The 11,262-nt window shown below is 37.6% G+C and overlaps 1 non-coding gene across 1 annotated transcript; it reads right to left on the bottom strand.

The window, feature by feature from the left end:
- Positions 1 to 2,752: 2,752 nt before the first annotated feature.
- Positions 2,753 to 2,860, bottom strand: LOC148564315 (small nucleolar RNA R71). Its single transcript, XR_015885186.1, has one exon. It is a non-coding gene; the product is annotated as a small nucleolar RNA R71 (small nucleolar RNA).
- Positions 2,861 to 11,262: the final 8,402 nt, after the last annotated feature.

Raw genomic sequence — 11,262 nt, forward strand, 5'->3', positions numbered from 1 at the left:
GTTCAGAGGGACAAAAGCATCTCTAGACCTTTATCTGAAATTCTCACCAATGATATACATCAGTATTTCTATCATTATTTTGTATCTATTTATTATCAATTTTCGAAAACTCCATAATCAATTATTATCCGCCTGACTGAGATTTACAAGATGACCATAGCTTGCTTCATACCAACAATCTCCGTGGGATCGACCCTTACTCACGTAAGGTTTTATTACTTGGACGACCCAGTGCACCTGCTGGTTAGTTGTATCGAAGTTGTGAATAAAAAACGATTTATTAAGACGTGCGTACAGAGTTTTTGGCGCCGTTGCCTGAGATCACAATTTCGTGCACCAAGTTTTTGGCGCCGTTGCCGGGGATTGTTCGAGTTTGGACAACTGACGGTTCATCTTGTTGCTCAGATTAGGTAATTTTCTTTTTGTTTTATTTTCAAAAATTTTTCAAAAATCTTTCAAAAATTTTTCATTTGTTTTTGAAAAAAAAAAAGATTAAAAATTCTTTTCAAAAATTTTATTATGTTCTTCAGAATTTTTAAGAATGAATTCTAGTGTTTCATGATGATTTGTTGAATCCTGGCCGGCTGTAAGCCTTGTCTAATCTTTTGGACTGGGGTTTCAACTTATCATCACAAGAGCTTGTTGACTCTCACACACTTAGTTGCTCTATACATGGAAAGTATCAATATCTTCTAAAGCTTGACTGGCTATTAAGCCATGTCTAACCCTCAGATTGGAGCTTTAGACTAAGAGTACAAGATTCCTGAAATTCATATTAAAAATTTTGGAATCCTTATTTTCCTTTTTCAAATTAATTTTCAAAAAATACAAAAAAATTTATAAAATCATAAAAATAAAAAATATTTTGTGTTTCTTGTTTGAGTCTTGACTCAATTTTCAAGTTTGGTGTCAATTGCATGTTCATCTTGCATTTTTCGAAAATTGCATTCATGCATTGCATTCATCATGATCTTCAAGTTGTTCTTGGTAAACCTTCTTGATTGATCTTCATATTATATTGTTTTGTGTTGTATGTTGTTTTTCATATGCATTCTTGAATTCTTAGTGCCTGAGCATTAAAGATTTCTAAGTTTGGTGTCTTGCATGTTTTCTTTGCATTGAAAATTTTTCAAAAATATGTTCTTGATGTTCATCATGATCTTCATAGTGTTCTTGGTGTTCATCTTGACATTCATAGCATTCTTGCATGCATTCATTGTTTTGATCCAAAATTTTCATGCATTGCATCGTTTTTATGTTTTTCTCTCTCATCATTAAAAATTCAAAAATAAAAAAAAATATACCTTTCCTTTTTTCTCTCATAAATTTCGAAAATTTGGATTGACTTTTTTCAAAAATTTTTAAAATTCAATTGTTTCTTATGAGTCAAATCAAATTTTCAATTTAAAAATCTTATCTTTTTCAAAAATCAAATCTTTTTCATTTTTCTTATTTATTTTCGAAAATTATAAAAAAAATTTTCAAAAATCTTTTTCTTATTTTATCTCATAATTTTCGAAAATAACATCATCAATTAATGTTTTGATTCAAAAAATTTCAAGTTTGTTACTTACTTGTTAAGAAAGATTCAAACTTTAAAGTTCTAGAATCATATTTTGTGATTTCTTGTGAATCAAGTCATTAATTGTGATTTTAAAAATCAAATCTTTTTCAAAACTAATTTCAATCATATCTTTTCAAAAATGTCTTTTTATCTTATCTTTTTCAAAATCATATCTTTTTCAAAAATTTGATCTTAAAATATCTTTTCTAACTTCTTATCTTCTTATCTTTTCAAAATTGATTTTCAAATTTGTTTCAACTAACTAACTAACTTTTTGTTTGTTTCTTATCTTTTTCAAAACTACCTAACTAAATCTCTCTCTCTCTAATTTTTGAAAATATCTCCCTCTTTTTCAAAAATTCTTTTTAATTAATTAATTGTTTCAAAATTCAATTTTAATTTAATTCTTCTTTTAATTTTCGAAAATCACTAACCATTTTTCAAAAATAATTTTCGAAAATCCTTCTCTCTCATCTCCTTTTGTTTATTTATTCATCTACTAACATCTCTCCCTCACTCACCAAAAATCCGAACCCTCTTTCTCTCTGAGTTCAGATTTTCTCTTCTTCTTTTCTTCTACTCACATAAGGGAACCTCTATACCTGGGTAAAAAGGATCCCTATTATTATTATTTTTCTGTTCCCTCTTTTTCATATGAGCAGGAGCAAGGACAAGAATATTCTTATTGAAGCAGATCCAGAACCTGAAAGGACTCTGAAGAGGAAACTAAGAGAAGCTAAATTACAACAATCCAGCAAGCACCTTTCAGAAATTTTCGAACAAGAAGAGGAGATGGCAGCCGAAAATAATAATAATGCAAGGAGGATGCTTGGTGACTTTACTGCACCTAATTCCAATTTACATGGAAGAAGCATCTCCATCCCTACCATTGGAGCAAACAACTTTGAGCTGAAACCTCAATTAGTTTCTCTGATGCAGCAGAACTGCAAGTTTCATGGACTTCCATCTGAAGATCCTTTTCAGTTCTTAACTGAATTTTTGCAGATCTGTGATACTGTTAAGACTAATGGAGTAGATCCTGAAGTCTACAGGCTCATGCTTTTCCTTTTTGCTGTGAGAGACAGAGCTAGAATATGGTTGGACTGTCAACCTAAGGATAGCCTGAACTCTTGGGATAAGCTGGTCAAGGCTTTCTTAGCCAAGTTCTTTCCTCCTCAAAATCTGAGCAAGCTTAGAGTGGATGTTCAAACCTTCAGACAGAAAGAAGGTGAATCCCTCTATGAAACTTGGGAGAGATACAAGCAACTGACCAAAAAGTGTCCTTCTGACATGCTTTCAGAATGGACCACCCTGGATATATTCTATGATGGTCTGTCTGAATTAGCTAAAATGTCATTGGATACTTCTGCAGGTGGATCCATTCACCTAAAGAAAATACCTACAGAAGCTCAAGAACTCATTGACATGGTTGCTAATAACCAGTTCATGTACACTTCTGAAAGGAATCCTGTGAATAATGGGACGCCTCAGAAGAAGGGAGTTCTTGAAATTGATACTCTAAATGCCATATTGGCTCAGAATAAAATATTGACTCAGCAAGTCAATATGATTTCTCAGAGTCTGAAAGGAATGTAAGCTGCATCCAACAGTACTCAAGAGGCATCTTCTGAAGAAGAAGCTTATGATCCTGAAAACCCTGCAATAGCAGAGGTAAATTACTTAGGTGAACCTTATGGAAACACCTATAACTCATCATGGAGAAATCACCCAAATCTCTCATGGAAGGATCAACAAAAGCCTCAACAAGGCTTTAATAATGGTGGAAGAAATAGGTTTAACAATAGTAAACCTTTTCCATCATCCACTCAGCAACAGACAGAGAACTCTGAACAAAATACCTCTAATTTAGCAAACTTAGTCTCTGATCTATCTAAGGCCACTGTGAGTTTCATGAATGAAACAAGGTCTTCCATTAGAGATTTGGAAGCACAAGTGGGCCAGCTGAGTAAGAAGATCACTGAAACTCCTCATAGTACTCTCCCAAGCAATACAGAAGAAAATCCAAAAGGAGAGTGCAAGGCCATTAAAATGACCATCATGGCCGAAACCACAAAAGAGGAAGAGGACATGAATCCCAAGGAGAAAGACCTCCTGGGACGTCCAGTGATCAATAAGGAGTTTCCCTTTGAGGAACCAAAGGAATCTAAGGCTCATCTAGAGACCATAGAGATTCCATTAAACCTCCTTATGCCATTCATGAGCTCTGATGAGTATTCCTCTTCTGAAGAGAATGAGGATGTTACTAAGGAGCAAGTTACCAAGTACCTTGGTGCAATCATGAAGCTTAATGCCAAATTATTTGGTATTGAGACTTGGGAAGATGAACCTCCCTTGTTTACCAATGAACTAAGTGATCTGGATCAACTGACATTGCCTCAGAAGAAACAGGATCCTGGAAAGTTCCTAATACCTTGTACCATAGGCACCATGATCTTTGAAAAGGCTCTGTGTGACCTTGGTTCAGGGATAAACCTCATGCTCCTCTCTGTAATAGAGAAACTGGGAATTTTTGGGGTGCAAGCTGCTAAAATCTCATTAGAGATGGCAGACAATTCAAGAAAACAGGCTTATGGACAAGTAGAGGACGTATTAGTAAAGGTTGATGGCCTTTACATCCCTGCTGATTTCATAGTCCTAGATACTGGGAAGGATGAGGATGAATCCATCATCCTTGGAAGACCCTTCCTAGCCACAACAAGAGCTGTGATTGATGTTGACAGAGGTGAACTAGTCCTTCAATTGAATGAGGACTCCCTTGAGTTTAAAACTCAAGGACATCCTTCTGTAAACATGGAAAAGAGGCACAGTAAGCTTCTCTTAAAACAGAGTCAACCAGAGCCCCACAGTCAAACTCTAAGTTTGGTGTTGAACTCCCATATCCAAACTCTAAGTTTGGTGTTGAGGAGTCTTAACAATACTCTGAACATCTGTGAGGCTCCATGAGAGCCCACTGTCAAGCTATTGACATTAAAGAAGCGCTTGTTGGGAGGCAACCCAATTTTTATTTATCTAATTCTATTTTATTTTTATTGTTCTTTCATGTTTTATTAGGTTCATGATCATGTGGAGTAACAAAATAAATATAAAAATTGAAAACGGAATCAAAAATAGCAGAAGAAAAATCACACCCTGGAGGAGGATCTGACTAGCGTTTAAACGGCAGTAAGGAGCATCTGGCTGGCGTTCAACACCAGAACAGAGCATGTTTCTGGCGTTGAACGCCAGAAACAAGCAGCATCCTGGCGTTCAGACGCCAGAAATGCACAGTAAGGCAAGCTGGCGCTGAACGCCAGAAACAAGCATAGAACTGGCGTTCAACGCCAGAAATATGCTGCATCTGGGCGCTGAACGCCCAGAACAAGCATCAATTCGGCGTTTGAACGCCAGAATTTGCATGCAAAGGCATTTTACATGCCTAATTGGTGCAGGAATGCAAATCCTTGACACCTCAGGATCTGTGGACCTCACAGGATCCCCACCTACCTCACCCTCTCTCTCTCCATTCATGGTCATCCCTTCTGTTTTCCATTTACCACTCACATCCATACACCCACCTACCTTCAAAATTCAACATCTCTTTCCCACCCAATCCCACCCATATGGACGAATACACACATCCCTCCATCTCCTCCATATCTTCTTCTTCTTCTTCTTCTTCTTCTATTCTTTCTTCTTTTGCTCGAGGGCGAGCAACATTCTAAGTTTGGCGTGGTAAAAGCATAGCTTTTTTGTTTTTCCATAACCATTAATGGCACCTAAGGCCAGAGAAACCTCAAGAAAGAGGAAAGGGAAGACAATTGCTTCCACCTCTGAGCCATGAGAGATGGAAAGATTCATCTCACAAGCCCATCACTAAGAAAAGGATGGAGAAAATAAGAGAGCACATTCATGGATCTCAACAGGCACATGAAGAAGCTCACCATTAAGAAATCCCAGAGATGCCTCAAATGCATTTTCCTCCACAAAACTATTGGGAGAAATCAACACCTCCCTAGGAGAATTAAGTTCCAACATGGGACAATTAAGGGTGGAACATCAAGAGCACTCCATCATCCTTCATGAAATTAGAGAAGATCAAAAAGCAATGAGGGAGGAGCAACAAAGACAAGGAAGAGACATAGAAGAGGTCAAGGGCATCATTGGTTCCTCAAGAAGGAAACGCCACCATCACTAAGGTGGATTCATTCCTTGTTCTTAAATTCTCTTTTTTTCGTTTTCTTTATGTTAAGTGCTTATCCATGTTTGTGTCTTATTACATGATCATTAGTGTTTAGTTACTTTGTCTTAAAGTTATGAATGTCCTATGAATCCATCACCTCTCTTAAATGAAAAATGTTTTAATTCAAAAGAACAAGAAGTACATGAGTTTCGAATTTATCCTTGAACTTAGTTTAATTATATTGATGTGGTGACAATGCTTCTTATTTTCTGAATGAATGCTTGAACAGTGCATATGTCTTTTGAAGTTGTTGTTTAAGAATGTTAAATATGTTGGCTCTTGAAAGAATGATGACAAAGAGACATGTTATTTGATAATCTGAAAAATCATAAAAATGATTCTTGAAGCAAGAAAAAGCAGCAAAGAACAAAGCTTGCAGAAAAAAAAAGCGAAAAAAAATATAGAAAAAGAAAAAGCAACCAGAAAAAGCCAAAAGCTCTTAAAACCAAAAGGCAAGAGCAAAAAGCCAATAACCCTTAAAACCAAAAGGCAAGGGTAAATAAAAAGGATTCCAAGGCTTTGAGCATCAGTGGATAGGAGGGCCTAAAGGAATAAAATCCTGGCCTAAGCGGCTAAATCAAGCTGTCCCTAACCATGTGCTTGTGGCGTAAAGGTGTCAAGTGAAAACTTGAGACTGAGCGGTTAAAGTCAAGGTCCAAAGCAAAAGAAGAGTGTGCTTAAGAACCCTGGACACCTCTAATTGGGGACTTTAGCAAAGCTGAGTCACAATCTGAAAAGGTTCACCCAGTTATATGTCTGTGGCATTTATGTATCCGGTGGTAATACTGGAAAACAAAGTGCTTAGGGCCACGACTGATGAGTATTTTGGTGGAACAATGAATTTCTCCCAAAACACACAAATCTAACCGGCAAGTGTACCGGGTCGCATCAAGTAATAAAAACTCACGGGAGTGAGGTCGATCCCACAGGGATTGAAGGATTGAGCAATTTTAGCTTAGTGGTTAATTTAGTCAAGCGAATCAAGATTTGGTTGAGTATTTTGTGATTTGCAGAAATTAAATTGCATGGAATTAAAGAGAACAGGAAATAAATTGCTGAATCTTAAAGAACAAGAAATTAAATGGCAGAAACTTAGAATGCAAGAAATGTAAATTGCGGAATCTTAAAGTGCAAGAAATGTAAATGACTTGAATTGTAAAGGGGATTGGGACTTGGATTTGCAGAAATTAAACAAGGAAAAGTAAATTTGCATCAAGCAGAGAAGTAGAAGAGGGTTTGGGTTAAATCGGATCTTGAAGCAGAAAAGTAAATGAACATGAAAACAGTAAACAGAGAATTAGAAATTGAAAGTTCAGATCTCAGGACCCAGAGACTAGAAAACCGAGTCTAGATCTCAATGCCTTCCTAGATCCAACAAGAACAATTGCAAGGGAATTGTAAATTGCAAGGAAAGTAGATGAAGAGCAATTAACAGAAATTAAATTCAATCAAGCAGTAAATAAAGCAGAGAGATCCAAGGATGAGATTGAAACAGAATTTCTTCAATTCTCCAACCCAAGATCCAAGACAATTGTAATTAAAATTGAAAGCAATAAAACTAAAAGGAAGAGAAGTGAATTCTCCTTCCCCAAGACTAAGAAATTAAAGATCACTCAATATCCAAAGCTCTCCGAAAACTATTATGAAAATTCAAAGGGAAAGCTCCCTTAAAACTTAAATTCAAATCTATTTATACACTTTCTTCAAATGGTCTTCAAGCCTTCAATTGGGCCTTTGCTCTTGGTGGAATTGGGTTGAGAGAGGCCTTGGTTGATTGCTCTTGGAGTTTGGAGAAGAACCGAATTGAACCGGGTTGGAATCATGAAAGCTTGACTAAAAGTTGGAGTAAAAGTTAGGGGTCTAACTTTTGCTCCAACTTTTCACATCAGCACCCTTGTTTTGCTGATACCAACGTTGGGGCAAAAGTTAGGGGTCTAACTTTTGCTCCAACGTTGGCCTCCCCTTGGTTATTCATGGCGCCAACGTTAGCCAAAAAGTTAGGCGGCTAACGTTGGCGCAAACTTTTGCTAGTCCAGGGAGTGTTTTTCATGTGCCAACGTTAGCCAAAAAGTTAGGGGGCTAACGTTGGCGCAAACTTTTTGTGCATCCAGGGAGTGTTTTTCATGCCAAAAGTTAGCCAAAAAGTTAGGGGTCTAACTTTTGCTCCAGCTTTTACTTCCTGGTTCATAATTAATCCAAAAGTTTGAGCTAAAGTTTGAGGGCAAACTTTTGCTCAAACTTTTTGTTCTCTCTTCCTCCTAGCCCTTCCTTCTTGCATCAACCTTTCTCCAAGCTTTCTTCACCTATCATTAATCAACCAAACACATCAAAGCTATGCTCAAAATCATGAGATATTTATTCTTTCATAATATGTGACAATTATAGCATAAAACCTCATGAAATAGCATGAATTCATACATGGTTGATTAAATCAAAGGAAACATGAAAATCTACCCAATTGGCTTGCTTTTGGCTCAAGAAAGTGCATAATTCAGTTGAAAACAAAGGAAAAAGGCTAGTGAAACTAGGCTAAGATGACATGTCACCAACGACCAAGACTCATAAAGTAGCTGTGTTCAAGAATCATCATACTGAACTAGGAGAATCAATAACACTATCTGAACTCTGAGTTCCTATAGATGCCAATCATTCTGAACCTCAATGGATAAAGTGAGATGCCAAAACTATTCAAGAGGCAAAAAGCTACAAGTCCCGCTCATCTGATTGGAGCTATGTTTCATTGAGATTTTAGAATTTATAGTATATTCTCTTCTTTTTATCCTATTTGATTTTTCAGTTGCTTGGGGACAAGCAACAATTTAAGTTTGGTGTTGGGATGAGCGGATAATTTATACGCTTTTTGGCATTGTTTTTAGTAGGATCTAGTTACTTTTAGGGATGTTTTTATTAGTTTTTATGTTAAATTCACATTTCTGGACTTTACTATGAGTTTGTGTATTTTTCTGTGATTTCAGGTATTTTCTGGCTGAAATTGAGGGACTTGAGCAAAAATCAGATTCAGAGGTTGAAGAAGGACTGCTGATGTTGTTGGATTCTGACCTCTCTGCACTCAAAGTGGATTTTCTGGAGCTACAGAACTCAAAATGGCGCGCTTCTAATTGCGTTGGAAAGTAGACATCCAGGGCTTTTCAGCAATATATAATAGTCCATACTTTGGCCGAGTTTAGATGACGCAAAAGGGCGTTGAACGCCAGTTCTACGCTGTAGTCTGGAGTTAAATGCCAGAAACACGTCACAAGCCAGAGTTGAACGCCAGAAATACGTTACAAACTGGCGTTCAACTCCAAGAATGACCTCTACACGTGGAAAGCTAAAGCTCAGCCCAAGCACACACCAAGTGGGCCCCGGAAGTGGATTTATGCATCAATTACTTACTTCTGTACACCCTAGTAACTAGTTTAGTATAAATAGGACTTTTTACTATTGTATTAGACATCTTATGATTTTTAGTTCATCTTAGGATCATATTGATCACGTTTTGGGGGCTGGCCATTCGGCCATTCTTGGACCTTTCACTTATGTATTTTCAAATGGTAGAGTTTCTGCACTCCATAGATTAAGGTGTGGAGCTCTGCTGTTCTTCATGAACTAATGCAAAGTACTACTGTTTTTCTATTCAATTCAACTTATTCCGCTTCTAAGATATTCATTCGCACTTCAACGTGAATGTGATGAATGTGACAATCATCATCATTCCCCCATAAACACGTGCCTGACAACCACTTCCGTTCCACCTTAGATTGGATGATTATCTCTTGGATCTCTTAATCAGAATCTTCGTGGTGTAAGCCAGATTGATGGCGGCATTCATGAGAATCCGGAAAGTCTAAACCTTGTCTGTGGTATTCCGAGTTGGATTCTGGGATTGAATGACTGTGACGAGCTTCAAACTCGCGAGTGCTGGGCGTAGTGACAGACGCAAAAGGAGGGTGAATCCTATTCTAGTATGATCGAGAACCTCAGATGATTAGCCGTGCTGTGACAGAGCATTTGGACCATTTTCACAAGAGGATAGGATGCAGCCATTGACCACGGTGATGCCTCCAGACGATTAGCCATGCAGTGACAGCGCATCGGACCATTTTCCAGAGAGGATGAAAAGTAGCCATTGACAATGGTGATGTCCTTACATAAAACCAGCCATGGAAAAGGAGTAGGACTGATTGGATGAAGACAGCAGGAAAGCAGAAGTTCAGAGGGACAAAAGCATCTCTAGACCTTTATCTGAAATTCTCACCAATGATATACATAAGTATTTCTATCATTATTTTCTATCTATTTATTATCAATTTTCGGAAACTCCATAATCAATTATTATCCGCCTGACTGAGATTTACAAGATGACCATAGCTTGCTTCATACCAACAATCTCCATGGGATCGACCCTTACTCACGTAAGGTTTTACTACTTGGACGACCCAGTGCACTTGCTAGTTAGTTGTATCAAAGTTGTGAATAAAAAATGATTTATTAAGACGTGCGTACAGAGTTTTTGGCGCCGTTGCCTGAGATCACAATTTCGTGCACCATTGGTGATCAAGGAATTGAATTTAAAGAAGCTTTCAAAGAGGTGGAAGTTGCAAGGGAAGACCACAAGGGAATGGATCTCGCATTGGCTAAGTGTGGGGAGATCCCTATTCCTAAATAACCATCATCCAACACAACATTTAAGTGGGTAAAATTTCTATCTCTAAGCTTTGCTTTCTCACTTGAATATGGTTTGCTTGAAAATGATGGTCAACTTAGAGCCCTTTGTGGAGTTAAGAGTAAGAGAGAGTTGTGTAGCGGTTGGAGACATCACTCTAAGTTCATGATGGTTGCATGCTCGAAGCTGAATAGTAATGGTTGGTGTAAAACCAAATTGCATGGGTCTAGGAGAATGTTTGGATGCGCAATTGAGAATTCACAAGCCTTATCACCCAAATTTAACTATGGTAGTCAACGAGAAGATGGGGGCAAGAACAAGATTTGGAACCCTGGAATTCATTTCAACAATCAAAACTCTTAGGGCCTTGCCATTTACTTAAGCTTACTCGAGGGCTTTATGTGCCTAATTTGGGATCCCGGTGGACATTGGAGATGTAAGCATTGGTGGGGATTCAAGGATGAATTCAAGCATAACCCACCATAGCAAGGACCCTCACCAAATGTCCAACTTAAGGACTTAAACTAAAAGTGCTAGGTGGGAAACACCCCACTAGTGTACGGAATTGTGATCACACTTTTCACAACTCTAGTGCAACTAACCAGCAAGTGCACTAGGTCGTCCAAGTAATGCCTTACGTGAGTAAGGGTCGATCCCACGGAGATTGCCGGCTTGAAGCAAGCTATGGTTATCTTGTAAATCTTAGTCAGGAGATTAATGATAAAAATGATTTTGTTCATGAAAAGTAAATAACATAAGATGAATGGTACTTGTGATTCAGTAATGAGGAAT

The sequence above is a fragment of the Arachis ipaensis genome, chromosome B5, assembly GCF_059453495.1.
Source record: "Arachis ipaensis isolate K30076 ecotype BB chromosome B5, ASM5945349v1, whole genome shotgun sequence".
Classification (NCBI taxonomy): Eukaryota; Viridiplantae; Streptophyta; class Magnoliopsida; order Fabales; family Fabaceae; genus Arachis; species Arachis ipaensis.